The sequence below is a fragment of the Schistocerca nitens genome, chromosome 9, assembly GCF_023898315.1.
Source record: "Schistocerca nitens isolate TAMUIC-IGC-003100 chromosome 9, iqSchNite1.1, whole genome shotgun sequence".
NCBI classification, from domain to species: domain Eukaryota; kingdom Metazoa; phylum Arthropoda; class Insecta; order Orthoptera; family Acrididae; genus Schistocerca; species Schistocerca nitens.
The window spans coordinates 312523191-312544001 of record NC_064622.1 but is presented as its reverse complement, the minus strand read 5'-3'; the positions used below and the strand labels follow the sequence as shown (position 1 = coordinate 312544001).

Genomic DNA, 20811 nt, shown 5'->3' with positions numbered 1-20811 from the left:
TTTTTGCTGAGTAAGTGCTCATGAAAGTGGGTCTTAAATGGCCTTCCTGTCAATCACATATAAAAACTCATACATGTATTACACTGACTGTTATATAAGCCAGATATGAGAAGTTTGTCAGTTGGGGCGTGTGGCGGTTCCACCTGCTTTAATTATTTCATTTGATGTCCTCGGTGTTGACTTACCGTGTTGCTACATTGGCTGAAAAATATGGGTTGTGGATTCAAACACTGACTACTAAAATTATGTAGCCGACAGGTGCACAGTTGTGTGTCACAGTACTTTAATTTCACTGTTCACAACCCCACAATAATACACAGTTATATGGCCAGTGCACTATTGTTTAATTTTTCCATAAGCCTCAGTAATAGTTTGCAGGCAAAACTCCACATACTGCTACGATAGTTTACTGTTGAACAGCTACGAGCAATAAAACCTAAACACAAAGTTCACAGTTCTTGAAGAATAATCAGGTACATATGGAGCAGACACTGTCACTGTTTTTACACATGGCCTAATTGTTTAACACTTGTTGCACAGTTAATTTAAAGCATTGTTGTTGTTCTAACCAGCACAAGCTACTCGTCTGAAACTCAGCCGTGGACTGACTGTCTCGTGACTAAAAATCGAGCGCTTATATATCATCACAATAATCGGTACTGAAACTACTCATTGTTTAAAGTTAAATTTACAGAAATTACAATTAAAACTTAACTCACTCAATTAACTGAATACATCGAAAAATTGCCTCTTTTTAACAGTTTCTTCTACTGAGGTTTATGCCAAATTATTTTTTAAATCATGAAATTAACAAATATAGTTACACAAATGATACTTATGACAAAACTGTCAATTACTTTGGAATTAATGAAGGGCTGTTTTGCTAACATGTTTCCGACTATAACCAAATAGATACTTTAAGAATACTACTAGCATTTCGTCTTCCAAATGTTTACATTTATTACAGAATTTATATTTGTTTATACAGGGTGTTTCAAAAATGACCGGTATATTTGAAACGGCAATAAAAAATAAACGAGCAGCGATAGAAATACACCGTTTGTTGCAATATGCTTGGGACAACAGTACATTTTCAGGCAGACAAACTTTCGAAATTACAGTAGTTACAATTTTCAACAACAGATGGCGCTGCGGTCTGGGAAACTCTATAGTACGATATTTTCCACATATCCACCATGCGTAGCAATAATATGGCGTAGTCTCTGAATGAAATTACCCGAAACCTTTGACAACGTGTCTGGCGGAATGGCTTCACATGCAGATGAGATGTACTGCTTCAGCTGTTCAATTGTTTCTGGATTCTGGTGGTACACCTGGTCTTTCAAGTGTCCCCACAGAAAGAAGACACAGGGGTTCATGTCTGGCGAATAGGGAGGCCAATCCACGCCGCCTCCTGTATGTTTCGGATAGCCCAAAGCAATCACACGATCATCGAAATATTCATTCAGGAAATTAAAGACGTCGGCCGTGCGATGTGGCCGGGCACCATCTTGCATAAACCACGAGGTGTTCGCAGTGTCGTCTAAGGCAGTTTGTACCGCCACAAATTCACGAAGAATGTCCAGATAGCATGATGCAGTAATCGTTTCGGATCTGAAAAATGGGCCAATGATTCCTTTGGAAGAAATGGCGGCCCAGACCAGTACTTTTTGAGGATGCAGGGACGATGGGACTGCAACATGGGGCTTTTCGGTTCCCCATATGCGTCAGTTCTGTTTATTGACGAAGCCGTCCAGGTAAAAATAAGCTTCGTCAGTAAACCAAATGCTGCCCACATGCATATCGCCGTCATCAATCCTGTGCACTATATCGTTAGCGAATGTATCTTGTGCAGCAATGGTAGCGGTGCTGAGGGGTTGCCGCGTTTGAATTTTGTATGGATAGAGGTGTAAACTCTGGCGCATGAGACGATACGTGGACGTTGGCGTCATTTGGACCGCCGCTGCAACACGGCGAACGGAAACCCGAGGCTGCTGTTGGATCACCTGCTGCACTAGCTGCGCGTTGCCCTCTGTGGTTGCCGTACGCGGTCGCCCTACCTTTCCAGCACGTTCATCCGTCACGTTCCCAGTCCGTTGAAATTTTTCAAACAGATCCTTTATTGTATCGCTTTTCGGTCCTTTGGTTACATTAAACCTCCGTTGAAAACTTCGTCTTGTTGCAACAACACTGTGTTCTAGGCGGTGGAATTCCAACACCAGAAAAATCCTCTGTTCTAAGGAATAAACCATGTTGTCTACAGCACACTTGCACGTTGTGAACAGCACACGCTTACAGCAGAAAGACGACGTACAGAATGGCGCACCCACAGACTGCGTTGTCTTCTATATCTTTCACATCACTTGCAGCGCCATCTGTTGTTGAAAATTGTAACTACTGTAATTTCGAAAGTTTGTCCGCCTGAAAATGTACTGTTGTCCCAAGCATATTGCAACAAACGGTGTATTTCTATCGCTGATCGTTTAGTTTTTATTGCCGTTTCAAATATACCGGTCATTTTTTAAACACCCTGTATGTCGACAATGGAGTTTAGGTTACGAAACAATTAATGATTTCGTGCTATAATGAAAGTTACTATCTAGAAATAGTTGAAATAAATTAGAAAATCAATTACATACATAAATCTAAGCACACTATTAGATCTGGAGTTATTTACTTTACCACTGAGGGCCAATCTTTCTGTTGTATGAAAATACAGATTATATCACATATGTTAATGTTAATGTTTATTAGTTAAAAGTATCAAAAAAAAAATTGAGGAGGCAGATGGCAAAACAAGAGGGGAATTAAAATTATCCCAGCTTGGTTCGTAACAGGCTTTTCGCTATGTGTAAAGAGAAGCTTGGTACCATTGACTGTAAAGGATACATTGATGTCATATTTTTTTACAAATTAGCCATAGGATACAAAATGTCACCTAGTAATGGGACTGTAGAGTGTTTCTTAACAGTAAGGCCATTTTATTATGTGGAGGTCGCTTAATATTCGTTTTTGCCCGCTATATCATTAAGTTCTTAAATTCAGTGGCAACAGCGAAGAATTTAGGGGGATATCAGTAATACGGTTGATCATAATGTATAAATACTAATTTTTGCTTGAAAGGGTAACAAGAACAAGCATGAATGGTGTTATCTGTTATGGTTGGTTTCCCGTAAATGTCAAAATTAATTTTAGGTAATGGAGAACCCAGGGTGGAATAATGACAATGTTACAAAAAGGATAGATCGCTACTCACTACACAGCTACAAAGAGGCACAACAAAGAGACTGCTATACATGTAAACTTTCGGCCACAAGGCCTTCTTCTAAAGCAGAAAACACGCAGACATGACTGCTGTCTGTGGCCACTGAAGCCAAACAGTGTACAGCAACTGTACCTGATGTGAAAGTATTGTGTGGGTGGTGGGACATAGGAGGCCGGGGCAGGGCTGGAGAGGGATAGCAGAGTAGGGGTGGCAGAAAGTATAGTGCTGCTTGTGGGAGCATGCAGGGATGTGATGGGGATAAGCTATCATGGCTAACTACTGTTACAGATTGTCCCTAATTGTTACAGATATATCACATTAATTTAGTTACAGGGAGGTAGTAAAAAATTAACAAAATAGAGATTTTACAATTTAATGTTTTAAAACAATCAGGAAAAGTATTCTTTCCTGAGTAGGTTGTAAATCAGTCTACAAATGATTTCTTCACCACGGCTTACTAAGATTTTTCGTTCTGCACCTGTCAGCTTAAAAGGTAAGAATAAAACTGCGTGTGAACCAAGTGACGTCATAAGGTTCAAGGCACTCGTGTATAATCTGTTGCAGTTTTTATAACCACGTGATGTCACAAGATACGCAATTCACCTATTTATCCACGCTTAATAATAAATACCACACTGATGCTATTATAGTAAAGGCAATCCCCTTTTATTTTTTTTAAATTGTGCCTGGAGAAATTATTATAAACTGATGATATTTTCAGTATTTTTGTGACATTTTCTGTGTTCATTGGTTTTATTCATAATTTTAGTGTTCAATAATATTGTGTATGTAGTGTTTGTTAGTTGCTGAGGATTTTGTTAGTTGCTTTGACAAAAATTCAAGGAATTACACCCTCCCCCTCCCCCCTTCTGTAAAGACAAGCCTGACAGAAATGATAATGTGAAATTAAACATTTTAAAAATGATATTCAGAGTGAAAGTGAGATAAATAAAAGGTGGAAGCTTCTGCAAATCTTTCAAGTACCAGTAGCCGTGGATGTTTAGCCTTTTCCCCTTAACCTGATTTTTTTATTTACAATTTTTGTTCTTGGTAAATCTTGAAACTTCCTGGCAGATTAAAACTGTGTGCGCCGACCGAGACTCGAACTCGGGACCTTTGCCTTTCGCGGGCAAGTGCTCTACCAACTGAGCTACCGAAGCACGACTCACGCCCGGCCCTCACAGCTTTACTTCTGCCAGTACCTCATCTCCTACCTTCCAAACTTTACAGAAGCTCTCCTGCGAACCATGCAGAACCAGCACTCCTGAAAGAAAGGATATTGCGGAGACATGGCTTAGCCACAGCCTGGGGGATGTTTCCAGAATGAGATTTTCACTCTGCAGCGGAGTGTGCGCTGATATGAAACTTCCTGGCAGATTAAAACTGTGTGCGCCGACCGAGACTCGAACTCGGGACCTTTGCCTCCACAATATCCTTTCTTTCAGGAGTGCTGGTTCTGCATGGTTCGCAGGAGAGCTTCTGTAAAGTTTGGAAGGTAGGAGACGAGGTACTGGCAGAAGTAAAGCTGTGAGGGCCGGGCGTGAGTCGTGCTTCGGTAGCTCAGTTGGTAGAGCACTTGCCCGCGGAAGGCAAAGGTCCCGAGTTCGAGTCTCGGTCGGCGCACACAGTTTTAATCTGCCAGGAAGTTTCATATCAGCGCACACTCCGCTGCAGAGTGAAAATCTCATTCTGGAAACATCCCCCAGGCTGTGGCTAAGCCATGTCTCCGCAATATCCTTTCTTTCAGGAGTGCTGGTTCTGCATGGTTCGCAGGAGAGCTTCTGTAAAGTTTGGAAGGTAGGAGACGAGGTACTGGCAGAAGTAAAGCTGTGAGGGCCGGGCGTGAGTCGTGCTTCGGTAGCTCAGTTGGTAGAGCACTTGCCCGCGAAAGGCAAAGGTCCCGAGTTCGAGTCTCGGTCGGCGCACACAGTTTTAATCTGCCAGGAAGTTTCATATCAGCGCACACTCCGCTGCAGAGTGAAAATCTCATTCTGGAAACATCCCCCAGGCTGTGGCTAAGCCATGTCTCCGCAATATCCTTTCTTTCAGGAGTGCTGGTTCTGCATGGTTCGCAGGAGAGCTTCTGTAAAGTTTGGAAGGTAGGAGACGAGGTACTGGCAGAAGTAAAGCTGTGAGGGCCGGGCGTGAGTCGTGCTTCGGTAGCTCAGTTGGTAGAGCACTTGCCCGCGAAAGGCAAAGGTCCCGAGATCGAGTCTCGGTCAGCGCACACAGTTTTAATCTGCCAGGAAGTTTCATATCAGCGCACACTCCGCTGCAGAGTGAAAATCTCATTCTGGAAACATCCCCCAGGCTGTGGCTAAGCCATGTCTCCGCAATATCCTTTCTTTCAGGAGTGCTGGTTCTGCATGGTTCGCAGGAGAGCTTCTGTAAAGTTTGGAAGGTAGGAGACGAGGTACTGGCAGAAGTAAAGCTGTGAGGGCCGGGCGTGAGTCGTGCTTCGGTAGCTCAGTTGGTAGAGCACTTGCCCGCGAAAGGCAAAGGTCCCGAGTTCGAGTCTCGGTCGGCGCACACAGTTTTAATCTGCCAGGAAGTTTCATATCAGCGCACACTCCGCTGCAGAGTGAAAATCTCATTCTGGAAACATCCCCCAGGCTGTGGCTAAGCCATGTCTCCGCAATATCCTTTCTTTCAGGAGTGCTGGTTCTGCATGGTTCGCAGGAGAGCTTCTGTAAAGTTTGGAAGGTAGGAGACGAGGTACTGGCAGAAGTAAAGCTGTGAGGGCCGGGCGTGAGTCGTGCTTCGGTAGCTCAGTTGGTAGAGCACTTGCCCGCGGAAGGCAAAGGTCCCGAATTCGAGTCTCGGTCGGCGCACACAGTTTTAATCTGCCAGGAAGTTTCATATCAGCGCACACTCCGCTGCAGAGTGAAAATCTCATTCTGGAAACATCCCCCAGGCTGTGGCTAAGCCATGTCTCCGCAATATCCTTTCTTTCAGGAGTGCTGGTTCTGCATGGTTCGCAGGAGAGCTTCTGTAAAGTTTGGAAGGTAGGAGACGAGGTACTGGCAGAAGTAAAGCTGTGAGGGCCGGGCGTGAGTCGTGCTTCGGTAGCTCAGTTGGTAGAGCACTTGCCCGCGAAAGGCAAAGGTCCCGAGTTCGAGTCTCGGTCGGCGCACACAGTTTTAATCTGCCAGGAAGTTTCATATCAGCGCACACTCCGCTGCAGAGTGAAAATCTCATTCTGGAAACATCCCCCAGGCTGTGGCTAAGCCATGTCTCCGCAATATCCTTTCTTTCAGGAGTGCTGGTTCTGCATGGTTCGCAGGAGAGCTTCTGTAAAGTTTGGAAGGTAGGAGACGAGGTACTGGCAGAAGTAAAGCTGTGAGGGCCGGGCGTGAGTCGTGCTTCGGTAGCTCAGTTGGTAGAGCACTTGCCCGCGAAAGGCAAAGGTCCCGAGTTCGAGTCTCGGTCGGCGCACACAGTTTTAATCTGCCAGGAAGTTTCATATCAGCGCACACTCCGCTGCAGAGTGAAAATCTCATTCTGGAAACATCCCCCAGGCTGTGGCTAAGCCATGTCTCCGCAATATCCTTTCTTTCAGGAGTGCTGGTTCTGCATGGTTCGCAGGAGAGCTTCTGTAAAGTTTGGAAGGTAGGAGACGAGGTACTGGCAGAAGTAAAGCTGTGAGGGCCGGGCGTGAGTCGTGCTTCGGTAGCTCAGTTGGTAGAGCACTTGCCCGCGAAAGGCAAAGGTCCCGAGTTCGAGTCTCGGTCGGCGCACACAGTTTTAATCTGCCAGGAAGTTTCATATCAGCGCACACTCCGCTGCAGAGTGAAAATCTCATTCTGGAAACATCCCCCAGGCTGTGGCTAAGCCATGTCTCCGCAATATCCTTTCTTTCAGGAGTGCTGGTTCTGCATGGTTCGCAGGAGAGCTTCTGTAAAGTTTGGAAGGTAGGAGACGAGGTACTGGCAGAAGTAAAGCTGTGAGGGTTGGGCGTGAGTCGTGCTTCGGTAGCTCAGTTGGTAGAGCACTTGCCCGCGAAAGGCAAAGGTCCCGAGTTCGAGTCTCGGTCGGCGCACACAGTTTTAATCTGCCAGGAAGTTTCATATCAGCGCACACTCCGCTGCAGAGTGAAAATCTCATTCTGGAAACATCCCCCAGGCTGTGGCTAAGCCATGTCTCCGCAATATCCTTTCTTTCAGGAGTGCTGGTTCTGCATGGTTCGCAGGAGAGCTTCTGTAAAGTTTGGAAGGTAGGAGACGAGGTACTGGCAGAAGTAAAGCTGTGAGGGCCGGGCGTGAGTCGTGCTTCGGTAGCTCAGTTGGTAGAGCACTTGCCCGCGAAAGGCAAAGGTCCCGAGTTCGAGTCTCGGTCGGCGCACACAGTTTTAATCTGCCAGGAGGTTTCATATCAGCGCACACTCCGCTGCAGAGTGAAAATCTCATTCTGGAAACATCCCCCAGGCTGTGGCTAAGCCATGTCTCCGCAATATCCTTTCTTTCATGAGTGCTGGCTCTGCATGGTTCGCAGGAGAGCTTCTGTAAAGTTTGGAAGGTAGGAGACGAGGTACTGGCAGAAGTAAAGCTGTGAGGGCCGGGCGTGAGTCGTGCTTCGGTAGCTCAGTTGGTAGAGCACTTGCCCGCGGAAGGCAAAGGTCCCGAGTTCGAGTCTCGGTCGGCGCACACAGTTTTAATCTGCCAGGAAGTTTCATATCAGCGCACACTCCGCTGCAGAGTGAAAATCTCATTCTGGAAACATCCCCCAGGCTGTGGCTAAGCCATGTCTCCGCAATATCCTTTCTTTCAGGAGTGCTGGTTCTGCATGGTTCGCAGGAGAGCTTCTGTAAAGTTTGGAAGGTAGGAGACGAGGTACTGGCAGAAGTAAAGCTGTGAGGGCCGGGCGTGAGTCGTGCTTCGGTAGCTCAGTTGGTAGAGCACTTGCCCGCGGAAGGCAAAGGTCCCGAGTCCGAGTCTCGGTCGGCGCACACAGTTTTAATCTGCCAGGAAGTTTCATATCAGCGCACACTCCGCTGCAGAGTGAAAATCTCATTCTGGAAACATCCCCCAGGCTGTGGCTAAGCCATGTCTCCGCAATATCCTTTCTTTCAGGAGTGCTGGTTCTGCATGGTTCGCAGGAGAGCTTCTGTAAAGTTTGGAAGGTAGGAGACGAGGTACTGGCAGAAGTAAAGCTGTGAGGGCCGGGCGTGAGTCGTGCTTCGGTAGCTCAGTTGGTAGAGCACTTGCCCGCGGAAGGCAAAGGTCCCGAGTTCGAGTCTCGGTCGGCGCACACAGTTTTAATCTGCCAGGAAGTTTCATATCAGCGCACACTCCGCTGCAGAGTGAAAATCTCATTCTGGAAACATCCCCCAGGCTGTGGCTAAGCCATGTCTCCGCAATATCCTTTCTTTCAGGAGTGCTGGTTCTGCATGGTTCGCAGGAGAGCTTCTGTAAAGTTTGGAAGGTAGGAGACGAGGTACTGGCAGAAGTAAAGCTGTGAGGGCCGGGCGTGAGTCGTGCTTCGGTAGCTCAGTTGGTAGAGCACTTGCCCGCGAAAGGCAAAGGTCCCGAGTTCGAGTCTCGGTCGGCGCACACAGTTTTAATCTGCCAGGAAGTTTCATATCAGCGCACACTCCGCTGCAGAGTGAAAATCTCATTCTGGAAACATCCCCCAGGCTGTGGCTAAGCCATGTCTCCGCAATATCCTTTCTTTCAGGAGTGCTGGTTCTGCATGGTTCGCAGGAGAGCTTCTGTAAAGTTTGGAAGGTAGGAGACGAGGTACTGGCAGAAGTAAAGCTGTGAGGGCCGGGCGTGAGTCGTGCTTCGGTAGCTCAGTTGGTAGAGCACTTGCCCGCGAAAGGCAAAGGTCCCGAGTTCGAGTCTCGGTCGGCGCACACAGTTTTAATCTGCCAGGAAGTTTCATATCAGCGCACACTCCGCTGCAGAGTGGAAATCTCATTCTGGAAACATCCCCCAGGCTGTGGCTAAGCCATGTCTCCGCAATATCCTTTCTTTCAGGAGTGCTGGTTCTGCATGGTTCGCAGGAGAGCTTCTGTAAAGTTTGGAAGGTAGGAGACGAGGTACTGGCAGAAGTAAAGCTGTGAGGGTCGGGCGTGAGTCGTGCTTCGGTAGCTCAGTTGGTAGAGCACTTGCCCGCGAAAGGCAAAGGTCCCGAGTTCGAGTCTCGGTCGGCGCACACAGTTTTAATCTGCCAGGAAGTTTCATATCAGCGCACACTCCGCTGCAGAGTGAAAATCTCATTCTGGAAACATCCCCCAGGCTGTGGCTAAGCCATGTCTCCGCAATATCCTTTCTTTCAGGAGTGCTGGTTCTGCATGGTTCGCAGGAGAGCTTCTGTAAAGTTTGGAAGGTAGGAGACGAGGTACTGGCAGAAGTAAAGCTGTGAGGGCCGGGCGTGAGTCGTGCTTCGGTAGCTCAGTTGGTAGAGCACTTGCCCGCGAAAGGCAAAGGTCCCGAGTTCGAGTCTCGGTCGGCGCACACAGTTTTAATCTGCCAGGAGGTTTCATATCAGCGCACACTCCGCTGCAGAGTGAAAATCTCATTCTGGAAACATCCCCCAGGCTGTGGCTAAGCCATGTCTCCGCAATATCCTTTCTTTCATGAGTGCTGGCTCTGCATGGTTCGCAGGAGAGCTTCTGTAAAGTTTGGAAGGTAGGAGACGAGGTACTGGCAGAAGTAAAGCTGTGAGGGCCGGGCGTGAGTCGTGCTTCGGTAGCTCAGTTGGTAGAGCACTTGCCCGCGGAAGGCAAAGGTCCCGAGTTCGAGTCTCGGTCGGCGCACACAGTTTTAATCTGCCAGGAAGTTTCATATCAGCGCACACTCCGCTGCAGAGTGAAAATCTCATTCTGGAAACATCCCCCAGGCTGTGGCTAAGCCATGTCTCCGCAATATCCTTTCTTTCAGGAGTGCTGGTTCTGCATGGTTCGCAGGAGAGCTTCTGTAAAGTTTGGAAGGTAGGAGACGAGGTACTGGCAGAAGTAAAGCTGTGAGGGCCGGGCGTGAGTCGTGCTTCGGTAGCTCAGTTGGTAGAGCACTTGCCCGCGGAAGGCAAAGGTCCCGAGTCCGAGTCTCGGTCGGCGCACACAGTTTTAATCTGCCAGGAAGTTTCATATCAGCGCACACTCCGCTGCAGAGTGAAAATCTCATTCTGGAAACATCCCCCAGGCTGTGGCTAAGCCATGTCTCCGCAATATCCTTTCTTTCAGGAGTGCTGGTTCTGCATGGTTCGCAGGAGAGCTTCTGTAAAGTTTGGAAGGTAGGAGACGAGGTACTGGCAGAAGTAAAGCTGTGAGGGCCGGGCGTGAGTCGTGCTTCGGTAGCTCAGTTGGTAGAGCACTTGCCCGCGAAAGGCAAAGGTCCCGAGTTCGAGTCTCGGTCGGCGCACACAGTTTTAATCTGCCAGGAAGTTTCATATCAGCGCACACTCCGCTGCAGAGTGAAAATCTCATTCTGGAAACATCCCCCAGGCTGTGGCTAAGCCATGTCTCCGCAATATCCTTTCTTTCAGGAGTGCTGGTTCTGCATGGTTCGCAGGAGAGCTTCTGTAAAGTTTGGAAGGTAGGAGACGAGGTACTGGCAGAAGTAAAGCTGTGAGGGCCGGGCGTGAGTCGTGCTTCGGTAGCTCGGTTGGTAGAGCACTTGCCCGCGAAAGGCAAAGGTCCCGAGTTCGAGTCTCGGTCGGCGCACACAGTTTTAATCTGCCAGGAAGTTTCATATCAGCGCACACTCCGCTGCAGAGTGAAAATCTCATTCTGGAAACATCCCCCAGGCTGTGGCTAAGCCATGTCTCCGCAATATCCTTTCTTTCAGGAGTGCTGGTTCTGCATGGTTCGCAGGAGAGCTTCTGTAAAGTTTGGAAGGTAGGAGACGAGGTACTGGCAGAAGTAAAGCTGTGAGGGCCGGGCGTGAGTCGTGCTTCGGTAGCTCAGTTGGTAGAGCACTTGCCCGCGAAAGGCAAAGGTCCCGAGTTCGAGTCTCGGTCGGCGCACACAGTTTTAATCTGCCAGGAAGTTTCATATCAGCGCACACTCCGCTGCAGAGTGAAAATCTCATTCTGGAAACATCCCCCAGGCTGTGGCTAAGCCATGTCTCCGCAATATCCTTTCTTTCAGGAGTGCTGGTTCTGCATGGTTCGCAGGAGAGCTTCTGTAAAGTTTGGAAGGTAGGAGACGAGGTACTGGCAGAAGTAAAGCTGTGAGGGCCGGGCGTGAGTCGTGCTTCGGTAGCTCAGTTGGTAGAGCACTTGCCCGCGGAAGGCAAAGGTCCCGAATTCGAGTCTCGGTCGGCGCACACAGTTTTAATCTGCCAGGAAGTTTCATATCAGCGCACACTCCGCTGCAGAGTGAAAATCTCATTCTGGAAACATCCCCCAGGCTGTGGCTAAGCCATGTCTCCGCAATATCCTTTCTTTCAGGAGTGCTGGTTCTGCATGGTTCGCAGGAGAGCTTCTGTAAAGTTTGGAAGGTAGGAGACGAGGTACTGGCAGAAGTAAAGCTGTGAGGGCCGGGCGTGAGTCGTGCTTCGGTAGCTCAGTTGGTAGAGCACTTGCCCGCGAAAGGCAAAGGTCCCGAGTTCGAGTCTCGGTCGGCGCACACAGTTTTAATCTGCCAGGAAGTTTCATATCAGCGCACACTCCGCTGCAGAGTGAAAATCTCATTCTGGAAACATCCCCCAGGCTGTGGCTAAGCCATGTCTCCGCAATATCCTTTCTTTCAGGAGTGCTGGTTCTGCATGGTTCGCAGGAGAGCTTCTGTAAAGTTTGGAAGGTAGGAGACGAGGTACTGGCAGAAGTAAAGCTGTGAGGGCCGGGCGTGAGTCGTGCTTCGGTAGCTCAGTTGGTAGAGCACTTGCCCGCGAAAGGCAAAGGTCCCGAGTTCGAGTCTCGGTCGGCGCACACAGTTTTAATCTGCCAGGAAGTTTCATATCAGCGCACACTCCGCTGCAGAGTGAAAATCTCATTCTGGAAACATCCCCCAGGCTGTGGCTAAGCCATGTCTCCGCAATATCCTTTCTTTCAGGAGTGCTGGTTCTGCATGGTTCGCAGGAGAGCTTCTGTAAAGTTTGGAAGGTAGGAGACGAGGTACTGGCAGAAGTAAAGCTGTGAGGGCCGGGCGTGAGTCGTGCTTCGGTAGCTCAGTTGGTAGAGCACTTGCCCGCGAAAGGCAAAGGTCCCGAGTTCGAGTCTCGGTCGGCGCACACAGTTTTAATCTGCCAGGAAGTTTCATATCAGCGCACACTCCGCTGCAGAGTGAAAATCTCATTCTGGAAACATCCCCCAGGCTGTGGCTAAGCCATGTCTCCGCAATATCCTTTCTTTCAGGAGTGCTGGTTCTGCATGGTTCGCAGGAGAGCTTCTGTAAAGTTTGGAAGGTAGGAGACGAGGTACTGGCAGAAGTAAAGCTGTGAGGGTCGGGCGTGAGTCGTGCTTCGGTAGCTCAGTTGGTAGAGCACTTGCCCGCGAAAGGCAAAGGTCCCGAGTTCGAGTCTCGGTCGGCGCACACAGTTTTAATCTGCCAGGAAGTTTCATATCAGCGCACACTCCGCTGCAGAGTGAAAATCTCATTCTGGAAACATCCCCCAGGCTGTGGCTAAGCCATGTCTCCGCAATATCCTTTCTTTCAGGAGTGCTGGTTCTGCATGGTTCGCAGGAGAGCTTCTGTAAAGTTTGGAAGGTAGGAGACGAGGTACTGGCAGAAGTAAAGCTGTGAGGGCCGGGCGTGAGTCGTGCTTCGGTAGCTCAGTTGGTAGAGCACTTGCCCGCGAAAGGCAAAGGTCCCGAGTTCGAGTCTCGGTCGGCGCACACAGTTTTAATCTGCCAGGAGGTTTCATATCAGCGCACACTCCGCTGCAGAGTGAAAATCTCATTCTGGAAACATCCCCCAGGCTGTGGCTAAGCCATGTCTCCGCAATATCCTTTCTTTCATGAGTGCTGGCTCTGCATGGTTCGCAGGAGAGCTTCTGTAAAGTTTGGAAGGTAGGAGACGAGGTACTGGCAGAAGTAAAGCTGTGAGGGCCGGGCGTGAGTCGTGCTTCGGTAGCTCAGTTGGTAGAGCACTTGCCCGCGGAAGGCAAAGGTCCCGAGTTCGAGTCTCGGTCGGCGCACACAGTTTTAATCTGCCAGGAAGTTTCATATCAGCGCACACTCCGCTGCAGAGTGAAAATCTCATTCTGGAAACATCCCCCAGGCTGTGGCTAAGCCATGTCTCCGCAATATCCTTTCTTTCAGGAGTGCTGGTTCTGCATGGTTCGCAGGAGAGCTTCTGTAAAGTTTGGAAGGTAGGAGACGAGGTACTGGCAGAAGTAAAGCTGTGAGGGCCGGGCGTGAGTCGTGCTTCGGTAGCTCAGTTGGTAGAGCACTTGCCCGCGGAAGGCAAAGGTCCCGAGTCCGAGTCTCGGTCGGCGCACACAGTTTTAATCTGCCAGGAAGTTTCATATCAGCGCACACTCCGCTGCAGAGTGAAAATCTCATTCTGGAAACATCCCCCAGGCTGTGGCTAAGCCATGTCTCCGCAATATCCTTTCTTTCAGGAGTGCTGGTTCTGCATGGTTCGCAGGAGAGCTTCTGTAAAGTTTGGAAGGTAGGAGACGAGGTACTGGCAGAAGTAAAGCTGTGAGGGCCGGGCGTGAGTCGTGCTTCGGTAGCTCAGTTGGTAGAGCACTTGCCCGCGGAAGGCAAAGGTCCCGAGTTCGAGTCTCGGTCGGCGCACACAGTTTTAATCTGCCAGGAAGTTTCATATCAGCGCACACTCCGCTGCAGAGTGAAAATCTCATTCTGGAAACATCCCCCAGGCTGTGGCTAAGCCATGTCTCCGCAATATCCTTTCTTTCAGGAGTGCTGGTTCTGCATGGTTCGCAGGAGAGCTTCTGTAAAGTTTGGAAGGTAGGAGACGAGGTACTGGCAGAAGTAAAGCTGTGAGGGCCGGGCGTGAGTCGTGCTTCGGTAGCTCAGTTGGTAGAGCACTTGCCCGCGAAAGGCAAAGGTCCCGAGTTCGAGTCTCGGTCGGCGCACACAGTTTTAATCTGCCAGGAAGTTTCATATCAGCGCACACTCCGCTGCAGAGTGAAAATCTCATTCTGGAAACATCCCCCAGGCTGTGGCTAAGCCATGTCTCCGCAATATCCTTTCTTTCAGGAGTGCTGGTTCTGCATGGTTCGCAGGAGAGCTTCTGTAAAGTTTGGAAGGTAGGAGACGAGGTACTGGCAGAAGTAAAGCTGTGAGGGCCGGGCGTGAGTCGTGCTTCGGTAGCTCAGTTGGTAGAGCACTTGCCCGCGAAAGGCAAAGGTCCCGAGTTCGAGTCTCGGTCGGCGCACACAGTTTTAATCTGCCAGGAAGTTTCATATCAGCGCACACTCCGCTGCAGAGTGGAAATCTCATTCTGGAAACATCCCCCAGGCTGTGGCTAAGCCATGTCTCCGCAATATCCTTTCTTTCAGGAGTGCTGGTTCTGCATGGTTCGCAGGAGAGCTTCTGTAAAGTTTGGAAGGTAGGAGACGAGGTACTGGCAGAAGTAAAGCTGTGAGGGTCGGGCGTGAGTCGTGCTTCGGTAGCTCAGTTGGTAGAGCACTTGCCCGCGAAAGGCAAAGGTCCCGAGTTCGAGTCTCGGTCGGCGCACACAGTTTTAATCTGCCAGGAAGTTTCATATCAGCGCACACTCCGCTGCAGAGTGAAAATCTCATTCTGGAAACATCCCCCAGGCTGTGGCTAAGCCATGTCTCCGCAATATCCTTTCTTTCAGGAGTGCTGGTTCTGCATGGTTCGCAGGAGAGCTTCTGTAAAGTTTGGAAGGTAGGAGACGAGGTACTGGCAGAAGTAAAGCTGTGAGGGCCGGGCGTGAGTCGTGCTTCGGTAGCTCAGTTGGTAGAGCACTTGCCCGCGAAAGGCAAAGGTCCCGAGTTCGAGTCTCGGTCGGCGCACACAGTTTTAATCTGCCAGGAGGTTTCATATCAGCGCACACTCCGCTGCAGAGTGAAAATCTCATTCTGGAAACATCCCCCAGGCTGTGGCTAAGCCATGTCTCCGCAATATCCTTTCTTTCATGAGTGCTGGCTCTGCATGGTTCGCAGGAGAGCTTCTGTAAAGTTTGGAAGGTAGGAGACGAGGTACTGGCAGAAGTAAAGCTGTGAGGGCCGGGCGTGAGTCGTGCTTCGGTAGCTCAGTTGGTAGAGCACTTGCCCGCGGAAGGCAAAGGTCCCGAGTTCGAGTCTCGGTCGGCGCACACAGTTTTAATCTGCCAGGAAGTTTCATATCAGCGCACACTCCGCTGCAGAGTGAAAATCTCATTCTGGAAACATCCCCCAGGCTGTGGCTAAGCCATGTCTCCGCAATATCCTTTCTTTCAGGAGTGCTGGTTCTGCATGGTTCGCAGGAGAGCTTCTGTAAAGTTTGGAAGGTAGGAGACGAGGTACTGGCAGAAGTAAAGCTGTGAGGGCCGGGCGTGAGTCGTGCTTCGGTAGCTCAGTTGGTAGAGCACTTGCCCGCGGAAGGCAAAGGTCCCGTGTCCGAGTCTCGGTCGGCGCACACAGTTTTAATCTGCCAGGAAGTTTCATATCAGCGCACACTCCGCTGCAGAGTGAAAATCTCATTCTGGAAACATCCCCCAGGCTGTGGCTAAGCCATGTCTCCGCAATATCCTTTCTTTCAGGAGTGCTGGTTCTGCATGGTTCGCAGGAGAGCTTCTGTAAAGTTTGGAAGGTAGGAGACGAGGTACTGGCAGAAGTAAAGCTGTGAGGGCCGGGCGTGAGTCGTGCTTCGGTAGCTCAGTTGGTAGAGCACTTGCCCGCGGAAGGCAAAGGTCCCGAGTTCGAGTCTCGGTCGGCGCACACAGTTTTAATCTGCCAGGAAGTTTCATATCAGCGCACACTCCGCTGCAGAGTGAAAATCTCATTCTGGAAACATCCCCCAGGCTGTGGCTAAGCCATGTCTCCGCAATATCCTTTCTTTCAGGAGTGCTGGTTCTGCATGGTTCGCAGGAGAGCTTCTGTAAAGTTTGGAAGGTAGGAGACGAGGTACTGGCAGAAGTAAAGCTGTGAGGGCCGGGCGTGAGTCGTGCTTCGGTAGCTCAGTTGGTAGAGCACTTGCCCGCGAAAGGCAAAGGTCCCGAGTTCGAGTCTCGGTCGGCGCACACAGTTTTAATCTGCCAGGAAGTTTCATATCAGCGCACACTCCGCTGCAGAGTGAAAATCTCATTCTGGAAACATCCCCCAGGCTGTGGCTAAGCCATGTCTCCGCAATATCCTTTCTTTCAGGAGTGCTGGTTCTGCATGGTTCGCAGGAGAGCTTCTGTAAAGTTTGGAAGGTAGGAGACGAGGTACTGGCAGAAGTAAAGCTGTGAGGGCCGGGCGTGAGTCGTGCTTCGGTAGCTCAGTTGGTAGAGCACTTGCCCGCGGAAGGCAATGGTCCCGAGTTCGAGTCTCGGTCGGCGCACACAGTTTTAATCTGCCAGGAAGTTTCATATCAGCGCACACTCCGCTGCAGAGTGAAAATCTCATTTTGGTAAATCTTCTTTATATAGGATCAGAAAGTGTGCAAAATATGCCATTTAAAGACCTAATTGCTTCTAATTTTTAAAATTTTGTGGATGCCCCCTTCCACCTTTGCCATGTGATCACTGACAGCCTCTACTCAAGGTTGGCAGCTATGAGGTAGAGCTGCTAGGTGCAGTCGGGATGTTTGAGGGTGAGGGGGAACAGGAGTGGAAAAGGAGTGAAGTAGACGAGGGGGGAAAGATTTGTGGATGCACTGGTGGAATACAAGGCTGTCTAGATCGGGAATGGGAGTAGGGAAGGGGATTGGGGGTTGAAGAGCCAGTAGCAGTGAAGATTGAGGCCAGGGGGATTACAGGAAAGTAGAATATATTGCAAGGGAAGTTTCCATCTGCACAATTCCGAAAAGCTAGTGTTACTAGGAAGGTTCCAGTTGGTGCAGGCTGTGAAGCAATCATTGAAGTGAAGCAAGTTGTGATGGGCAGTATATTCAACAACTGAGTGATTCCAGGCAAGAAGAATGTTTGTTGGTTTTCGTTCCCCTGTAGAAAGTAGCACAGTGATAACATCTTAGTTTATAGATTACACGACTGCTTTCAGAGGTGGCCCTGCCTCAGATGGGATAGGAGATGAGATGCCTGTGACCAGACTAAAGTAGGTGGTGGTGGTGGGCGGGATGTATGGGACAAGTCTTGCATCTAGGTCTGTTGCAGGAATGTGAGCCATGAGGCAAGGGTGTAGTAGAGATGGGCAAGGATATTGTGAAGGTTCAGTGAGTAGTGGAATACCACTGTGGCAGGGGTGGGGTTTCACTGTTAGATCTAGGTGTCCTGTATAAGGTGGATGGGGACCAGGGACAACTCAAGACTGTTATACTGATCCCCCTAACCACCAAGTTCGTGGTGCTGTTGTTCAATGAAACTGAAGCTGAGCCAGTGGAACTAACTTCGTCTGTTTTGGGAAACCTCTCTTGTCTGATGTCAAGAGGAGGGTAATGCAAAAGGGTGGGGATCTATTAATCATGGCACCAGGTATAATCATTGTGTATGGCTGGAGGCCTCATTCAACATGTAGAGGCTGTTCTGGCAGCCTTTGAGGAACAGGTGGAACCAACTGCAGATTGTGGTGCACATTGGAACAAACGATGCCTGTCATCTGGGCTCTGAGGTCATACTTGAATCATTTCAGTGACTGCCGGAGAATGTTGAGAAGAGCACATGGAGTTTCAACAAAGCTCACAATTTGCAGCATTACCCCGAGAACTGATTATGGACCCTTGATTATGAGTGGAAGGATTGAACCAAGAGATTTCGGTGGTTCAGTGACAAGCTAGGCAGCAACTTCCTTGACTTGCGCTGTAGGGTTGAGAACTGCAGAGGACATCTGAATGGGTCATGTGTGCACTACATGTAAGAGGCTGCTACCCAGACAGCTGTGTGTGGGGTACACCCAAGGGTTTTTTAGATTAAGTGACTCTCCATCCAGTCCAGATAATGGTAGTTGTAGGAAAGCTAGAAGTATCAGTGCAAGATCAAAAGAAATGCTTCCCACAGGTTGTGTAATGCCTAAACAACTAGCTCCCAATATCATACCATTTTTATTTTTTCTCGTTATTAATTTGTATGAATGTGTTCCTCATTAGTAATAAGAAATTTGTACATTGCTGCAGAAGACGGCAAAGATTGGCTTCTAAAATTATCTTTGTGACAGAAGAGCTGTGTCGAGAGAATAATTAGTTTTTTTAATATCTTTTGTTTCAATCTCGTTTGAGAGTATTTATGTTTAAGGTCTAAAAAAAAAGGATGTGTAATTTTTACTCATGCATCAACAATGTGTGTAGCAAATGTTATGTGTGTACAAAAATGCAAAAAAATATATATTAAAAATCATCATAGCTGCAAGAATATTTTTATTTATTACACCATTTATTCATTCATAAGCCTGACTTTTGTCTGCAGTAATAAGAAGAGGCAGGAATTTCTTCCATCCTGCAACACACCTTAATATATATATATATATATATATATATATATATATATATATATATATATATATATATATATATGTGCTAATCATCAAGATTTAATGGGTGGACTGCATGCTCAGAACCACAGAAAACTAGAGATAAATTAATGCTATCAGTGCAACCTAATAGTGACTTTTATTAAAAATATATGTGTAATAATTGAACAATTGACTTTTTGTTGATTACCAACTTTGCTGTAAATCCAGACATTCTAAAAATCTCCATGGACAGAGTAAGAAAAATTATCCTATATACTTTATTCATTTTTGGACTTCAGTATTTGTATGTTGCATTGTATTTTTCTTACGCTACAAGGAAGACTTTTCATGGCACCAATTTAGTTTCAGTGAGAATCCATCCTTTAATTCTAGTACTGCAAGTAGTAATTATCTCTCATTATGTAAATTTCATGCCAGTTCATACTCATTGTGTTAGCTGTTGGGCTGCCTCCTAGCATGGTTATTCCAAAAGTGACCAACATACTAACACAAGGCAAGAAAGAGTATTAAAATCCTAGTGGATGACTGCTGAAGCATTCACAACAAAGTTCCAGAGTTTGAAGTGCTTTTGAAAAGAAGTGAAGCTCACATAACACTAGATAGAGGAAGTTGATTGAAACCTGAAATTGATAGCAGTGAGATTTTTGGGGAAAATTTAACTGTGTATTGAAAGGATAGGCTAATGGGAAATGGAGATGGTGCATTTGTCTCGTAGACAAAAAACTCAAATCCACTGAGACAGAAATTGAAACTATTATCAGGTTGTTTGGGCAAGACTCAGTATCATGGGTGGGCATAAAATCATAACTGCTCCTCCTATCACACACCAGACTCGTATCTTGACATAACCGAAAACTTATTGCTTTACATGGTTATTCAAAAAGATAAAATTGACAAGAAAATGCTTTTGTTTGTGAAATATTAATTGACTCTCTCTTTGGCTAAGAAACATTGATTATATCAACTTTACACATTTATCATTGTGTAAATTTTGTATGTCTTTGTAACTGTCAATAAGTGGTCAGTCTGTATGTCATGGTCACTCTATGGAGCCAGAACATTTAGTCTGTATGTCAGCCAGTTATGGAGTAACATGTAATACAGAGTCTTTCATTCAGTTAGTGAGTCATGAAGAAATTTGTTATGGAGAGACAGTTACGGATTAATTGTTATGTAGGACTGAGATGATGTATAGCTACAGTGTGTGTTACCTGGTGTTAAAATATCAAAATATTATTTCAGTGTACTTATTTCCAAATAACAACCCAACTATGTCTTGCAGGAAGGAGAACCAACCATGTAGACAAACAACTCAACAACAATTTCAGTGAGCACAACGTTATGAAGAAATAATAAACTCCAATTACACTACCTGCACTTGCTTGTACAAATATGCTCTTATTATGCAAATGCATGCAAAATCAGTAGTTTATGAAGTTTGTTAATTTCTTTACTTCTACGATTATAGTAGTCAACAGAGCAATTTAAGCAGCCTTTTTTCACAGTCTCCATATGCCAATGAAATGGGAAGAAACCCTAATTCATTGTACAGTGGAGCATATCCTCTGCTTGCACTTCACATTGATCTTCAGAGTGTGGATGTAGATGTATAGGAAGTTAGATGATTTCAATGAGAGGTGTCCTATTAATGTCATGATGAAAATGGCAGTCTTCTACCAATGAAAGAGGCATAGCTTAGACCACGGAGAGGCATTTCACCTGAATCACTGCCACTACCAGTCGGGAGCTTTTCAGTTCTATCACTGATAATGTTCATAACTGTCTGCTAAACTGAATATGAATTGATGGCAGCACCTGACATGGCATCAGCTCACAACAAATATATTTCATTGCGTTCTGATATCTCACAAGGAGTAGTTTGTATGCTAAGGATGTCCTTGTCAAACTTTTTAATGTAACATGGGAAACTGGATGATATTCTGACTATTAAGTGAAAGTTATTTTAATTCCCTTCTTAAGCTTGGGAAGGACAGGAAACAGTAAGCAAATATTTAGAAATCAGTTTGATCCAAGATGTTCCTATTGGATCCTATGGGCACC

At 47.5% G+C, this 20811-nt stretch overlaps 1 protein-coding gene and 33 non-coding genes across 34 annotated transcripts in view; 32 read left to right on the top strand and 2 right to left on the bottom strand.

The window, feature by feature from the left end:
• LOC126204202 (sodium channel protein Nach-like) overlaps positions 1 to 20811 on the bottom strand; it is a 182852-nt gene that overhangs the window by 10092 nt on the left and 151949 nt on the right. The window lies entirely within an intron of this gene.
• On the bottom strand, positions 4352 to 4425 carry Trnas-cga (transfer RNA serine (anticodon CGA)). The gene has a single exon. It is a non-coding gene; the product is annotated as a tRNA-Ser (tRNA).
• On the top strand, positions 4815 to 4888 carry Trnap-cgg (transfer RNA proline (anticodon CGG)). Its single transcript has one exon. It is a non-coding gene; the product is annotated as a tRNA-Pro (tRNA).
• On the top strand, positions 5117 to 5190 carry Trnas-cga (transfer RNA serine (anticodon CGA)). Its single transcript has one exon. It is a non-coding gene; the product is annotated as a tRNA-Ser (tRNA).
• Positions 5721 to 5794, top strand: Trnas-cga (transfer RNA serine (anticodon CGA)). The gene has a single exon. It is a non-coding gene; the product is annotated as a tRNA-Ser (tRNA).
• On the top strand, positions 6325 to 6398 carry Trnas-cga (transfer RNA serine (anticodon CGA)). The gene has a single exon. It is a non-coding gene; the product is annotated as a tRNA-Ser (tRNA).
• On the top strand, positions 6627 to 6700 carry Trnas-cga (transfer RNA serine (anticodon CGA)). Its single transcript has one exon. It is a non-coding gene; the product is annotated as a tRNA-Ser (tRNA).
• On the top strand, positions 6929 to 7002 carry Trnas-cga (transfer RNA serine (anticodon CGA)). Its single transcript has one exon. It is a non-coding gene; the product is annotated as a tRNA-Ser (tRNA).
• Positions 7231 to 7304, top strand: Trnas-cga (transfer RNA serine (anticodon CGA)). Its single transcript has one exon. It is a non-coding gene; the product is annotated as a tRNA-Ser (tRNA).
• On the top strand, positions 7533 to 7606 carry Trnas-cga (transfer RNA serine (anticodon CGA)). Its single transcript has one exon. It is a non-coding gene; the product is annotated as a tRNA-Ser (tRNA).
• On the top strand, positions 7835 to 7908 carry Trnap-cgg (transfer RNA proline (anticodon CGG)). Its single transcript has one exon. It is a non-coding gene; the product is annotated as a tRNA-Pro (tRNA).
• Positions 8439 to 8512, top strand: Trnap-cgg (transfer RNA proline (anticodon CGG)). Its single transcript has one exon. It is a non-coding gene; the product is annotated as a tRNA-Pro (tRNA).
• Positions 8741 to 8814, top strand: Trnas-cga (transfer RNA serine (anticodon CGA)). Its single transcript has one exon. It is a non-coding gene; the product is annotated as a tRNA-Ser (tRNA).
• Positions 9043 to 9116, top strand: Trnas-cga (transfer RNA serine (anticodon CGA)). Its single transcript has one exon. It is a non-coding gene; the product is annotated as a tRNA-Ser (tRNA).
• Trnas-cga (transfer RNA serine (anticodon CGA)) lies at positions 9345 to 9418 on the top strand. Its single transcript has one exon. It is a non-coding gene; the product is annotated as a tRNA-Ser (tRNA).
• Positions 9647 to 9720, top strand: Trnas-cga (transfer RNA serine (anticodon CGA)). The gene has a single exon. It is a non-coding gene; the product is annotated as a tRNA-Ser (tRNA).
• Positions 9949 to 10022, top strand: Trnap-cgg (transfer RNA proline (anticodon CGG)). The gene has a single exon. It is a non-coding gene; the product is annotated as a tRNA-Pro (tRNA).
• Trnas-cga (transfer RNA serine (anticodon CGA)) lies at positions 10553 to 10626 on the top strand. Its single transcript has one exon. It is a non-coding gene; the product is annotated as a tRNA-Ser (tRNA).
• Positions 11157 to 11230, top strand: Trnas-cga (transfer RNA serine (anticodon CGA)). Its single transcript has one exon. It is a non-coding gene; the product is annotated as a tRNA-Ser (tRNA).
• Positions 11761 to 11834, top strand: Trnas-cga (transfer RNA serine (anticodon CGA)). The gene has a single exon. It is a non-coding gene; the product is annotated as a tRNA-Ser (tRNA).
• On the top strand, positions 12063 to 12136 carry Trnas-cga (transfer RNA serine (anticodon CGA)). Its single transcript has one exon. It is a non-coding gene; the product is annotated as a tRNA-Ser (tRNA).
• Positions 12365 to 12438, top strand: Trnas-cga (transfer RNA serine (anticodon CGA)). The gene has a single exon. It is a non-coding gene; the product is annotated as a tRNA-Ser (tRNA).
• Trnas-cga (transfer RNA serine (anticodon CGA)) lies at positions 12667 to 12740 on the top strand. The gene has a single exon. It is a non-coding gene; the product is annotated as a tRNA-Ser (tRNA).
• Trnas-cga (transfer RNA serine (anticodon CGA)) lies at positions 12969 to 13042 on the top strand. Its single transcript has one exon. It is a non-coding gene; the product is annotated as a tRNA-Ser (tRNA).
• Trnap-cgg (transfer RNA proline (anticodon CGG)) lies at positions 13271 to 13344 on the top strand. Its single transcript has one exon. It is a non-coding gene; the product is annotated as a tRNA-Pro (tRNA).
• Trnap-cgg (transfer RNA proline (anticodon CGG)) lies at positions 13875 to 13948 on the top strand. The gene has a single exon. It is a non-coding gene; the product is annotated as a tRNA-Pro (tRNA).
• Positions 14177 to 14250, top strand: Trnas-cga (transfer RNA serine (anticodon CGA)). The gene has a single exon. It is a non-coding gene; the product is annotated as a tRNA-Ser (tRNA).
• On the top strand, positions 14479 to 14552 carry Trnas-cga (transfer RNA serine (anticodon CGA)). The gene has a single exon. It is a non-coding gene; the product is annotated as a tRNA-Ser (tRNA).
• Trnas-cga (transfer RNA serine (anticodon CGA)) lies at positions 14781 to 14854 on the top strand. Its single transcript has one exon. It is a non-coding gene; the product is annotated as a tRNA-Ser (tRNA).
• Positions 15083 to 15156, top strand: Trnas-cga (transfer RNA serine (anticodon CGA)). Its single transcript has one exon. It is a non-coding gene; the product is annotated as a tRNA-Ser (tRNA).
• Positions 15385 to 15458, top strand: Trnap-cgg (transfer RNA proline (anticodon CGG)). The gene has a single exon. It is a non-coding gene; the product is annotated as a tRNA-Pro (tRNA).
• Positions 15989 to 16062, top strand: Trnap-cgg (transfer RNA proline (anticodon CGG)). Its single transcript has one exon. It is a non-coding gene; the product is annotated as a tRNA-Pro (tRNA).
• Trnas-cga (transfer RNA serine (anticodon CGA)) lies at positions 16291 to 16364 on the top strand. The gene has a single exon. It is a non-coding gene; the product is annotated as a tRNA-Ser (tRNA).
• Positions 16593 to 16666, top strand: Trnap-cgg (transfer RNA proline (anticodon CGG)). Its single transcript has one exon. It is a non-coding gene; the product is annotated as a tRNA-Pro (tRNA).